The 11,019-nt window shown below is 41.0% G+C and overlaps 1 long non-coding RNA gene across 1 annotated transcript; it reads right to left on the bottom strand.

Moving 5' to 3' along the window:
- Positions 1-3,361: 3,361 nt before the first annotated feature.
- Positions 3,362-10,438, bottom strand: LOC311249480. Its single transcript, XR_014621190.1, has 3 exons — positions 9,873-10,438; positions 7,618-7,735; positions 3,362-7,408 (listed from the first exon to the last, which is right to left on the bottom strand). It is a non-coding gene; the product is annotated as an uncharacterized lncRNA (long non-coding RNA).
- Positions 10,439-11,019: the final 581 nt, after the last annotated feature.

Consider the following 11,019-nt stretch of genomic DNA (forward strand, 5'->3'; position numbering starts at 1 on the left):
ATGTATACAGCATTCCATTGTTTGTTAACAGTGAACTAATTATTAACTAAAGTTTAATTAACTATAAATCAAACATGTATTAAATATTGTTATTAAAAATGTGTTACTGCATGTTTAATAATACTTTATTAACACTACTTCAACACTAGACACAGGGGTTCATGGGCATGCATAGTGGAGATAAGGCTACTGAAATGCAGATGGTAGGAAAAGATGGTGGATTTGGTTAATTATTTAAAAAATTAAACAGATCCAGTGTCATGCTTCAAATCAATATTGTCTTTTTGAATATTTGATTGTGACAGTTTGAGTTGTCTCACAACAACCATAAAAGAAAGAATCATGCTGTATTTGCAATGTGCAGATATTGAAAAATCTGTATCGTAATGTTGACAGTATGAAACAATCTGTATCTGGACAGCATTACATTTGTGTCAGTACTGCAAGTTGATTTTGAAATACAGATAAATGCTGTAAAAACTGAAGAAACAAACAACACCAGTTTGATTTACACTCCTTGATTTACACTCCTTTGACTCCTTTTGAGAAAAAACAGATTCAGGAATATATATATATATATATATATATATATATACAGCTGGTCACAGCTGGTCACTGTAGTTTTTAAGAAGCATAACTCAAACAGGAGGAAATAGTATTTGTTAGGGACTATTTTCAGTGTTGGATTAATCTGCATTTTGTGCTGTAGTGATTATTTTGGGCTGCAGGACAGTGTGTGTGGGATTGAGTCAAAATAAACTACAGTGTGTGTGTGTGTGTGTGTGTGTGTTCATGGTAGGTTTTGGACATTGGAGCTCTATGACACACAGGAATGAGATATATCAGGCTTGCTAGTAGGATACATTCATTGTTGGTTTGGGTCTGCATGTGGGATTTATTGACAAGAAGAAAAGTATAAAATATCACCACACCATCACACAACATCCTTTCACTTCACGTTCATTCAAAGCCAGCAGATTCTGAAGAAAAAAATGCCAAAAAGGCAACAACTGAAAAAGGTAAATGAACCAGAAACAAAAAACATAAACATCTTTTAAATAAAAAAAATCAATAAATTTTGAATAAAAAACACAGTTAATTCAATGAATTAAAATAGCTTGTCAGGTTAAAAAGTCATTAGAGCACTTCCATCATTTAATAGTATTTGGTTAAAATGTACCTCTGATATTTTTCATGCAAGACCAAATGAATTTTCACATTTCATATCAAAAAGGTGCATAACGAATATTTCTTTAAATTTGTCATTTATGGGGATTTTTTTCCTTTTTACCTAGTCAAGCGTGCTGTGCATTACACCCAGTTCAGTCTACACAGAGAGCAAAGTAAAGATGATGCATAATTAATTGGTACAAAAGCTGAATATTTCCTGTGGCGCTTCTGCCAAATGAGCCTGCGTCCTATCCCTCCCATCATTACCGTCAATTTACCTTAATACTGTGCTTAATAAGTAATGAGTGGCCTGAAAACAGAGTAAACCAATAGCTGCAGAGCCTTCACCAGCTTTTAAAATCCTCCCTCATGATGTCAGTAACACAGTGCTACACTCATAGTGAAATATATTTAGAATTTGGCCTAAAACTAAATGAATTATTAGATTTTTTTTTTCAGTACAGCCCTAACAATACATTTCATTCAGAACTTCAATTTTATACCAAATGCAATATTTCTGGCTCATGGATAAATTGGGACTAGAGCCTACAGAACAAGTGTAAAATCAAAAAAGAAGATATTGTTAAATATATTGCATCTGTGGATACACTGATTTCTAATGAAAAACAGTAGATTGTTCTTGGCTACACTGTGTGTGTTTCAGTCCAGCAGGGTGGGTTTTAGGATTCTAATTACTGCGGTTTTAACAGGATTACAAGAGATAAAATGTACTAAGATGCTCGGGGTGTTTGCAGGCTAAATTAAATAGGATGTAAAATGGTAGTCTGCTGCATGATGATAAGAGGATGTAAATAGCTGCCGACAGTAGATCAGTTATCTTGTATGAATAACAATGGTGTGAAGCTCAGGATGTCCTCTTGATTTTTGTGCTAGTTGTGGGTTGGAGAGGTCCCATCTGTTCTAGTATATAATGTCGTTAGGTGATTTACACAGAATCATCCGGTCCTCATTTACTTTGATGGGAAATGTAAGTGCCCATATTTTGTTTGGATTTACTTTCACATGTATTGTATCACCACTCCAGAAGCATTGAATGAATTGGTAGAAATTGAACAAAACACTCACTGTCAAACATTTTTGATATAGGAACACTGGAAGTCTCTGCAGAAAAAATGTTTTGTGCTTACCCTAACCCTGAGAAAATAAGTATACAATTTGTGTTGTGGAGGATTTGTCATTTTTATGTTTCATATCAAAAGCTATTCTTCTGACCAATGTGCCATTTTGAGGCTACAAAAAACAATATATATATATATATATATATATATATATATATATATAAACAAACAACACACACACACATATATCGCAATATATATATATATATATATACTGTACATATATATATATATATATATATATCAAGCACATCACTTTGTGTTGAAAAGTAGTGGCGACAAAAGGCCTCAAATGAAAAAAGCCCTGCAAACAGTCTTCAACCTTTGTAAAAATTGCAGAATGGCACATAAAAATTAATTTCACATTAATTTTTTTAAACTTTTCTTGATGCAAGATATTTTTTGGGACATTTTTAACGAATAGTGACATGTCCCCACCACTTATTTGGTTGTCCCCAGCATCAACAGTGTAAATGACACCTACAAATAAAATGGATCTCAATATAACATCATATGTTACGTTTTGAAAGCTACGTAATCAAATCAGACAGAGGCTCTAAAGTGTTGAGAAGACCTGAAGCAGAAGTTGAAAGCCCAGCCTGGCTATTTCTTCTTCTGCTGCTGGTGAAACTCCCAGTGAGAAGGCAGAGCAGAGGAGGAAATGGGTTTTAGTTTTTAATCTTTGGGTAGTCTGTGGGATTGCTGGAAAAGGCATCTGGAGTGAGATCCAGGAGGTTTTTAAAGTGTGGAGAGAGAAAAATGTTTAGGCAGCAGTCCATGGCCGATCCTCTGGCGGAGGAGGACGTGTTCAGGATTCCAACTTTTATATCCACGGGCCTATCTCTATATTTCTACAAAGTAGTCAAGAATGACTGTAATCTACTGTTGAATTCAGGTATTCATCGAAAATTTAGTCTGGGATCTTATTTTATATTTCCTCTTAAAATTACATATTGATATAACAGTCCCCAATTGCTATATTGAAGGACTCAGTCACATTTAGCCTTCATATATTATGTTAATTAAAGCTTCATTTCACATTTCAATTTCATTAAAAGGGATTTATTTATATTTACAGCCACATTTCAATGACATAGATAAGGCACACTTACAGGGAAAAATGACATTCTCACAACTGCTTTTGTTGAAATGATTGAAATGCATGCAGCATACGTCCCTGGTTAAAACAATCATCATCATCATCATCATCATCATCACCGTCATCGTCATCAGCTGCGGCAGCATGCCATTAGTGCAGAGCAGCATACATTAGTGCACAACCACAAAAGCTCTTTGACTGCAGAGAAAGATGTGAAGAGATGGCATTCACATTAGATAATCAGCACTTTTGACATCCCAGTGCCACCATCAGCAGCTAGTACAATACTCAGTAAGAGGACATAGTGCTTAATTCATAAAATCATTCAAGAAATGATGTGTCAACAACGTGTTTTACAGCATTGCAGCTCTTTACACAGTTTGGAAACAAGCAGAGACAATCCAAATACAGGCTGACACACACACACACACACACACACACACACACACACACACACAGACAGCATTTTATACCACATCATTGTCACTGACAAGCCTTTCTGCATCAACAAATTATTAAAAAACTGATGTGTTTTAAGTAAATTAATGTGACAAGAATAAAAGCATCTTCACTCATTCATGTGTTTATATAGGAGTTAAGGTTAAATGTGGCCAAATGCAGCCACTTTTTAGATTGGAGGCTTACAGTGTATCAGTGGAGGTGAGTATAAAGTGTTCACATGATGCAAAATGAACGGATCACATGACAGCGGTGATGTCAGCCAGCAGAGGCCCTGCAGCAGCAACAACAAGCAACCCAGAGACAAACAGACGCACAGGAAACAAACAAGAGGACGTCCACGCCACATAATCTCTACCAATCAACACATAAATGCAGGGGAGGAAGTATGTGTGTGTGATTTTTACTCATTTGCAATTATGCCACAAATGCTGTATTTTACATCCTCCTACACAAAATTTTAGCATGTCGCTTTGTTTGTTTCCATTCGAAAAGGAACAGTAATTATCAGCTAAGCCAAGTGTTAAACATATCATTGTATTATTTGAATAATCTGCAAGGGTAATGACTGTGATGATTTGTATAATTACAATCACAAGCATGTCTGAGTGACTCTGTGGCTAACTTTAGATTTAACTCCTGCCGGGGAATATTCTGCATGAGAATAAAACAGGCACAGAAATGGACTCATTTGATATTCCAGAGCAGCTATAGGAAGGCGTGTAAAAAATGATTTACACCAGCCTGGCGGAATGAGGAAATCTCCGGCATATGATCATGGGAGGTGACATGTGTGAGGACATGGCTGTATGAGTCAAGTTGATCCTATTAGGTGTTTAAATGGATTTTACATGGGTGTTAAGGTTCAGAATGTGCCATCAGACATGGAGAGGGAATCCATATTCATGGGGCATCGCACCATCCGGCAACACGGGAAAAGCTGGTTATAGACCATTTGAGCCAGGGGTAATTGTTTATCTAGACGCCTCTCTCCTCAATGCATAAGTTGAGCTGTCGACTGCTCATGGTGGACATTTTGTTTTCTCAGCCGCATGTGTGTGTGTGTGTGTGTGTGTGTGTGTGTGTGTGTGTGAGGCTCAGCGACAGCAGCAGTATACATGTGGTGTAAACCTCACTGCGATAAATGTCATTTGAGCAACCATTTGCATAAAAAAGGGGTGTAAAAGGGGGGAAGGTAAGAGGCTGCTGGGCTCAGCTCAGCTCTGTAATAAATGCACTACATTGAGTTGAATAAGAACCGGTTCCATTCTATGAGCAAAACCAGAGGAAATACAGCACAATAATGCCTACTGATACATCATCAAATATTACAGGACCACAGGCAACAGTGATATTTTGTGTCAATATTTTGTCATAAATTGAACAAAATGTAAAATAAATAAATAAATAAGTAAGTTGTGCTCTGTGTTCCCCTGCAGAATTGTTCATCATCATGAAGTCTGACAGCTTTCAGATAATCAGCAGGTCCTAAACCATCGCAGTGAAATCAAAGTACATGGTCTACATGTAGTACATTCATTTTTCTGTTTTTATGCATCGGACCGAAAATGACAAACCCAAAATAAAATGGTTACTCTTCGAGAAGACTCCTGATTCAAGTCATGATTAGAACCGAAACAATCAATTAATCGATGAATTTAATTCATTGATCAAATTGACCAATTGATTCACAGGAAATTAACCAGCAACAATTTCAATAATGAATTAAGTCAATTGAAGTCATCATTCTGGCAGAAATGCTCTACATTGTGTGGTTCCATTTTGTGATGATTTACTGCTTTTCTGTGTTTGATCCGACTTCATACTGAATATCTTTGGGTTTTCGACAGTTCATCGGACAAAGCAAGACATCTGAAGTCATTTCATTGGACTACTATCAAACATTTTCTACACTAATCGATCAATGGAGAAAATAATCAGATAATAAGAAGAATTAGCAGCAGCCTTATTTACATCATTGTAAAATGAGAAGCTTTGGATGATTGGGCATTTCTCAGACAAAACAAGCAGTTTAAGATGTCACCTAGGAAACTGACAGGTATTTTCACTTCTTATCTTCTGATGGTTTCAGGTATAAACAATTAACTCACTAACTTTGGAGTGTATCATCAAGAAGACGGAATTAGACTTTCTGTACAAAAGGAGGCAAACAGAGGAACAACCCTGATCAAAATGACTGCCTCCTGAAAATGTATTTCTTGTTTCTTTAATGAAAAATTATAATATATAAATATATGCCTGTAGCTGAACCTAGTCAGCAAGGCTGGATTATTGACCACAAAGCAGGCAACTGCCTTGGGGCCGCAGAGCTCCAGGAGCCCCAGCAGCTCTGAGTTCACTGAGTGAGAACTGGTTTGTACTAATTTAATTGAAAATAGGTTTTAGAACATGCAATTAAAGTACAATATCAACTGACATGTTAAGGGCCTCAAGGTCGCTCCAGCTTTATATCCTAATCCTTTCCTGAAGTGGGTCCTTGTCAAAAAGTTGTTTGTAGACTTTCAATACGTCAGTTTTGTATTTTCATGTTGGATGTTTTGAAATTATTTGTGGTTGATCTAATTGTTGGTCGGCAAACCCAGGTAAAGTAGTATTGCACATTTTACAGAAGGTGAGTGGAAAGAGGGGGTACCTGCCCATTATTGCCCTCGGGCCAGTTCAGTAATACAATGGTGCCACAGCCACGAGGCCACAAATGCTGCTACAAATATGGTGACACTTATTGTATAATACATGTCTGTGTTAGTGTGCAGGCTGTCATGTGGCCGTGTGTTTTGGGAATAGACACTGTTCATGCAGATAGAATTACATGATCAGAAGACAAAGAGCCAGATTTTCTCTGTGAGACAAAACAGTCTCGAAGCAACACGTCTGACAAACACACAAACAGGAACAAAACACACACACTACGCTGTCAATCGCCACGGAGACAGAGACAGACTGACAGATGCACGGTGGGACAGACGTGAGGACGCTCTCGACCTCGAACCGTTGCTCAGCCGACAGGAAGTGGGCAGGGAAGAAAAACATTGCAGTGCAGTACAGATCAAAGAGGAAGTGGGATATTCTTTTTGGAAAGGTGACGAGTGGGGGTGTGGCTTCACCCATCCTGACAGTCCTCCATGGGTGGGTGGGTAGTTGGAGTGGGGTGAGGTGGGTGGGTGGGTGTCGGGGGATGGGGGGTGTTGCTGGTGTTGGGCGAAGAGAGGACTCTCCTCGACTACGCGTATTCTTAAGCAATAACAACGTGATCCGTATTATCCACCCAAGAATACCCGTCACCGAAGAGAGTCTTTCAGTAAACACGGGGAGCTAAGCCAGAAACCACATGAGCAGCGCCATTGCCATCGCATCATCACCACCACCACCACCACCACTATGGCCATCGCCGCAGCCATCAGCAGCCCCCCTTTAGGCTCCAGTAGCAAACAGACACATACACATATAGAGAAAGTGGGGCAGCCGCATTGATTGAAGACGCCTCGCTGCAGCGTGAGGCAAGGCTCCATCAATGGCTCCTCTGCAAAGGAGAAAATTGACAACGGTGGCATTTTCAATCCGAGCCAGCAGCGCGTGTGGAGGGAAGAAACAGAAAAACAAAAAAAGAGAAGGGTGTGTAAAAGCTGACGTTAGCTCGATTCTCTCTCTTGGTTCTGTACATAAAACTTTGGAGGTGACAGGTGAGAAGGGAGTGTGGCGCAGCCCAAACCCCCACAACAAGCCTCTTACCTGGGCCGGGGCCTAGCAGCACTGCCCCTGTCTTCTGGAAGTCCTCATCCTGTGGTGACATTTGGTTTCCGTGCTGCCTCCGCTGCTCCTGCTCGACCCTACCCTGGTATAATGAGATCTGTGAGGGGGGTTGGGGTGTTGGGGGGGTGCACACACAGGGGAGATGCAGGGTTAGGGAGGTCAGCCGCGGTGTGACAATAGCTCCGTACACTCCATTACCACCATTGCCCCCCCCCCCCCCCCCCCCCCCCCCCCCTTACCCCACCCCCACAGCACTAGGAGAGAAATCAACACATGGATTATACCACAGGAGGGAGGGCACAGTGCACGCACAAAACTAATTTGTTTGATTATTTAAAAATAGTGCTGTGTTTTGCAGCAGCACGCCAGTCTGCGCTCCAGGCTCCTTCAGGCTGATTACTGCTGCATTGTATATATTGAAAAAAATACATTCAGTCAAATTCAAAATTCATGATGGCATGTCGCAGCACATGAACTTTATTTCCCTTAAAACTTCAAATGTTAAAATGCATTTCAAATTAATTCCTAAATGGTAATTCAGTAATCATTATTATGAATTCCCCTCTTCTTTATTTTCAAATTAAAGCAATGAGTTTAAATGCTGAAGCGAGGCCATGAATAATGTATGAAAAGTTCAAGCAAATTTATTCCATTCTATTCTAATTGAACTAGCAGGCTGAATACAAAGAGCGAGCTCCAGCTAAGCCGATCCAAAATCATTCCATTGATTTGTTGTCTCTGATCAATATTTATAATTACTCTCCGGCTGGTTTGGTAAAAGGAATAGGAATAGGTGTGTGTATTCACCATGCCGGGGGCTGACACCAGGTTGACTGTCCCTAAATTAGAATTGCATCATGCAAGTTTGTCAAAAACCAGGAAAAATTGTGTGATTTGCTGCAGTTTGTTCAGAGCAAAATATATTGACAAGGAGAGAAAATCAATGTTCAATATTTAACATTTTTAAAAAAATAGAAAACACAGACTCTCTTTTTTCAGAATGAAAAATTTAAACTTTGCAGAGGGGCTAAAGCAGGATGGACAAATTGATAGACGGAATCAACGGCCATGAGCAGGGTGGAGGGGTGGACAGAGGAGGAAAAGAAACCAAAAAAGAGAGGAGGAGGAGTGGGATGGAATGGAGAAAAAGTAAAATAAAGAATGAACAGATGAATCAGGAAGAAAAGAAGAAAGCAAATGCTTATCCACAAGTTTCTGCCCTTCTCTTTTTATCCCCAGCCTCTTCGTCTCTATTTCTCCTCTCATCCTCTCCTCAGTCTGGACCACTCAACCCAGGAGACACACACACACACACACACACGCTCAGCCAAAACCAGGAAGACCCCCACCCACCCATCCAACCACCCCCGAGCTGCAGAGATCTGGGATTTGCCACCTGCAGCCAAACACACACTCTCACACACACAGATCCTCGGCTAGCCCGGCCCTACCCTGGCCATCTGTAGAGAGGGAGAGAAAAGAGAACCTGAGGGTTCAGCTAGAGATCCTCTCTCTCTCTCTCTCTCTCTCTCTCTCTCTCTCTCTCACACACACACACACACACACATACATACACACAGAGGTCGGCAAGCCCAAGTATCATTGATTGTTCAGTAGAAGCACCCCGGAGACTCATCAGATTACTCTGAGAGTAGGGGCAAAAGCTAAAATCAAACACTGGGGGTCTTCTTTTCCCTTTGCTTTCATTCAAACTTCTTCACGCACACACTCCCAAATTCGACAGAGTACCACAGGTTGTCAGGAAAATGAGGCGTTACAGGTGATGAGGAGAATGGGGGTGAATGCCTTTTTCTGGTTTCTTGATTGTTTTACTTTTTCTTTTTTTTTCATTTCTTCAATTATTTTCCTTCCTGAAGGATTCTTCCTGCCCTTCTCCTCCAAACTTCTAACTTTTCACACAAAGACACCTCACCATCACCTCCTCATTTTTTTGATTTAATTGCCCACAAGTCCTTTGAATATGAAAACAGTGGACAGGGCATTCGACGAGGAAAAAATAGATGGAACACATTTGCGCAAATGTACAAGCACTCAAGAAGACAAATACTGCATGTTAAGGGTAAAAAATGAGTTAAAAAATGTAAATTAAAATTTCCTCCAGTCAGAGAGTAATGGAAAACTGTTAAAAAAAACCAGAAAGGAGTGGAAAAATCAAAATAAAAGGGTGAAACTGCGACAACAGGTCCACTCTGTGTGCCATGGTGGCCTCTTACCCTCTTTTTTTCTTCTTCTTCTTTTTCTTCTTCTCTGCTCTCCTGTAAACCAGGGTGTTGCCTCTCCTCTGCTCTCCTGATGGCCTCTTCTAAAATTCCCTCCCCTTCCTTCTTCCTTCTTTCCTCCTGATGCCTTGCCGAGGGTCCGCGGCAAGCTGGGAGGTGGTGATCTCCCTCCCCCTCCGAGTTTCAGGAGGAGCTCCCTGAGGAGAAGGAGGAGGCAGATCCCGGCAGGAGACGGAGGATCCAGCAGCAGGAGCAGCGGTGGTGGAGGCAGTGGTGCTGATGCTGCTGCTGCCAGAGAGGGATGAGGGGAGGGATGGATGCTTAACAAAAGATCTCCTCCTCCTTCTCCTTTTCTCCTCTTCTTCTCCCTCTCGTCCTCCTCCACTTTTTCTTCTTCCACTCTTACCGTCGCTCTCGCCTTCCCCTCTCCGCTCCCAGCTCTGAAAGAAGCCAGTTGTTGCTCTGCCGCGGCAAATGAACTAACAGCCGGCGACGAGCCGGCGGAGCGAATGAGAGAGCAGACGGATGGGAGAGAGAGAGAGAGAGGGAGAGAGAGAGAGAGAGAGAGAGAGAGAGAGAGAGAGCGTGTGGTGTGATGTGGCATCTGCGAGAGAGTGATAGAGAGGAGAGAGTGGGATACGGAGGTAGAGATGGACGGGGGGTGGACGAAGGAGGAGGAGGAAGAGAAAGACGGAGAGAGAAAGGAGGGGTGAGGCAGGATGCAGGGAAGGATGAGAGAGAGCAGACAGGATGGAAATAAAAAGAGAGATGTAAAGAAAAAGAGAGAGAGAGAGAAAGTCAGAGAACAAGAGAAAGAGAGAAAGAGAAAAAGAGAGAGAGAGATTGCAGCAATGAAAACCTTCAGCCACCAGCAGTCTCTCTAACGGACTGTCCCTGCTATGAGGAGAGCCAGAGAATAATTAGATTTGAGCCTCACACACACACACACACACACACACACACACACACACACACACACACAAACATTCTCTTCTTTCTCTTTCTCTCTGTCTCTCTCTCTCTCTCTCTCTCACACACACACACACACACACACACACCTCGGCACCTTGTAATGGTGCATTAATTGATGTGTTGTGTGCTCACAGCCTTGGTCGACACCTCTATAGCACCCACTAAAACG

Source organism: Pagrus pagrus, assembly GCF_965226575.1.
Source record: "Pagrus pagrus genome assembly, chromosome: 20".
Lineage (NCBI taxonomy): Eukaryota > Metazoa > Chordata > Actinopteri > Spariformes > Sparidae > Pagrus > Pagrus pagrus.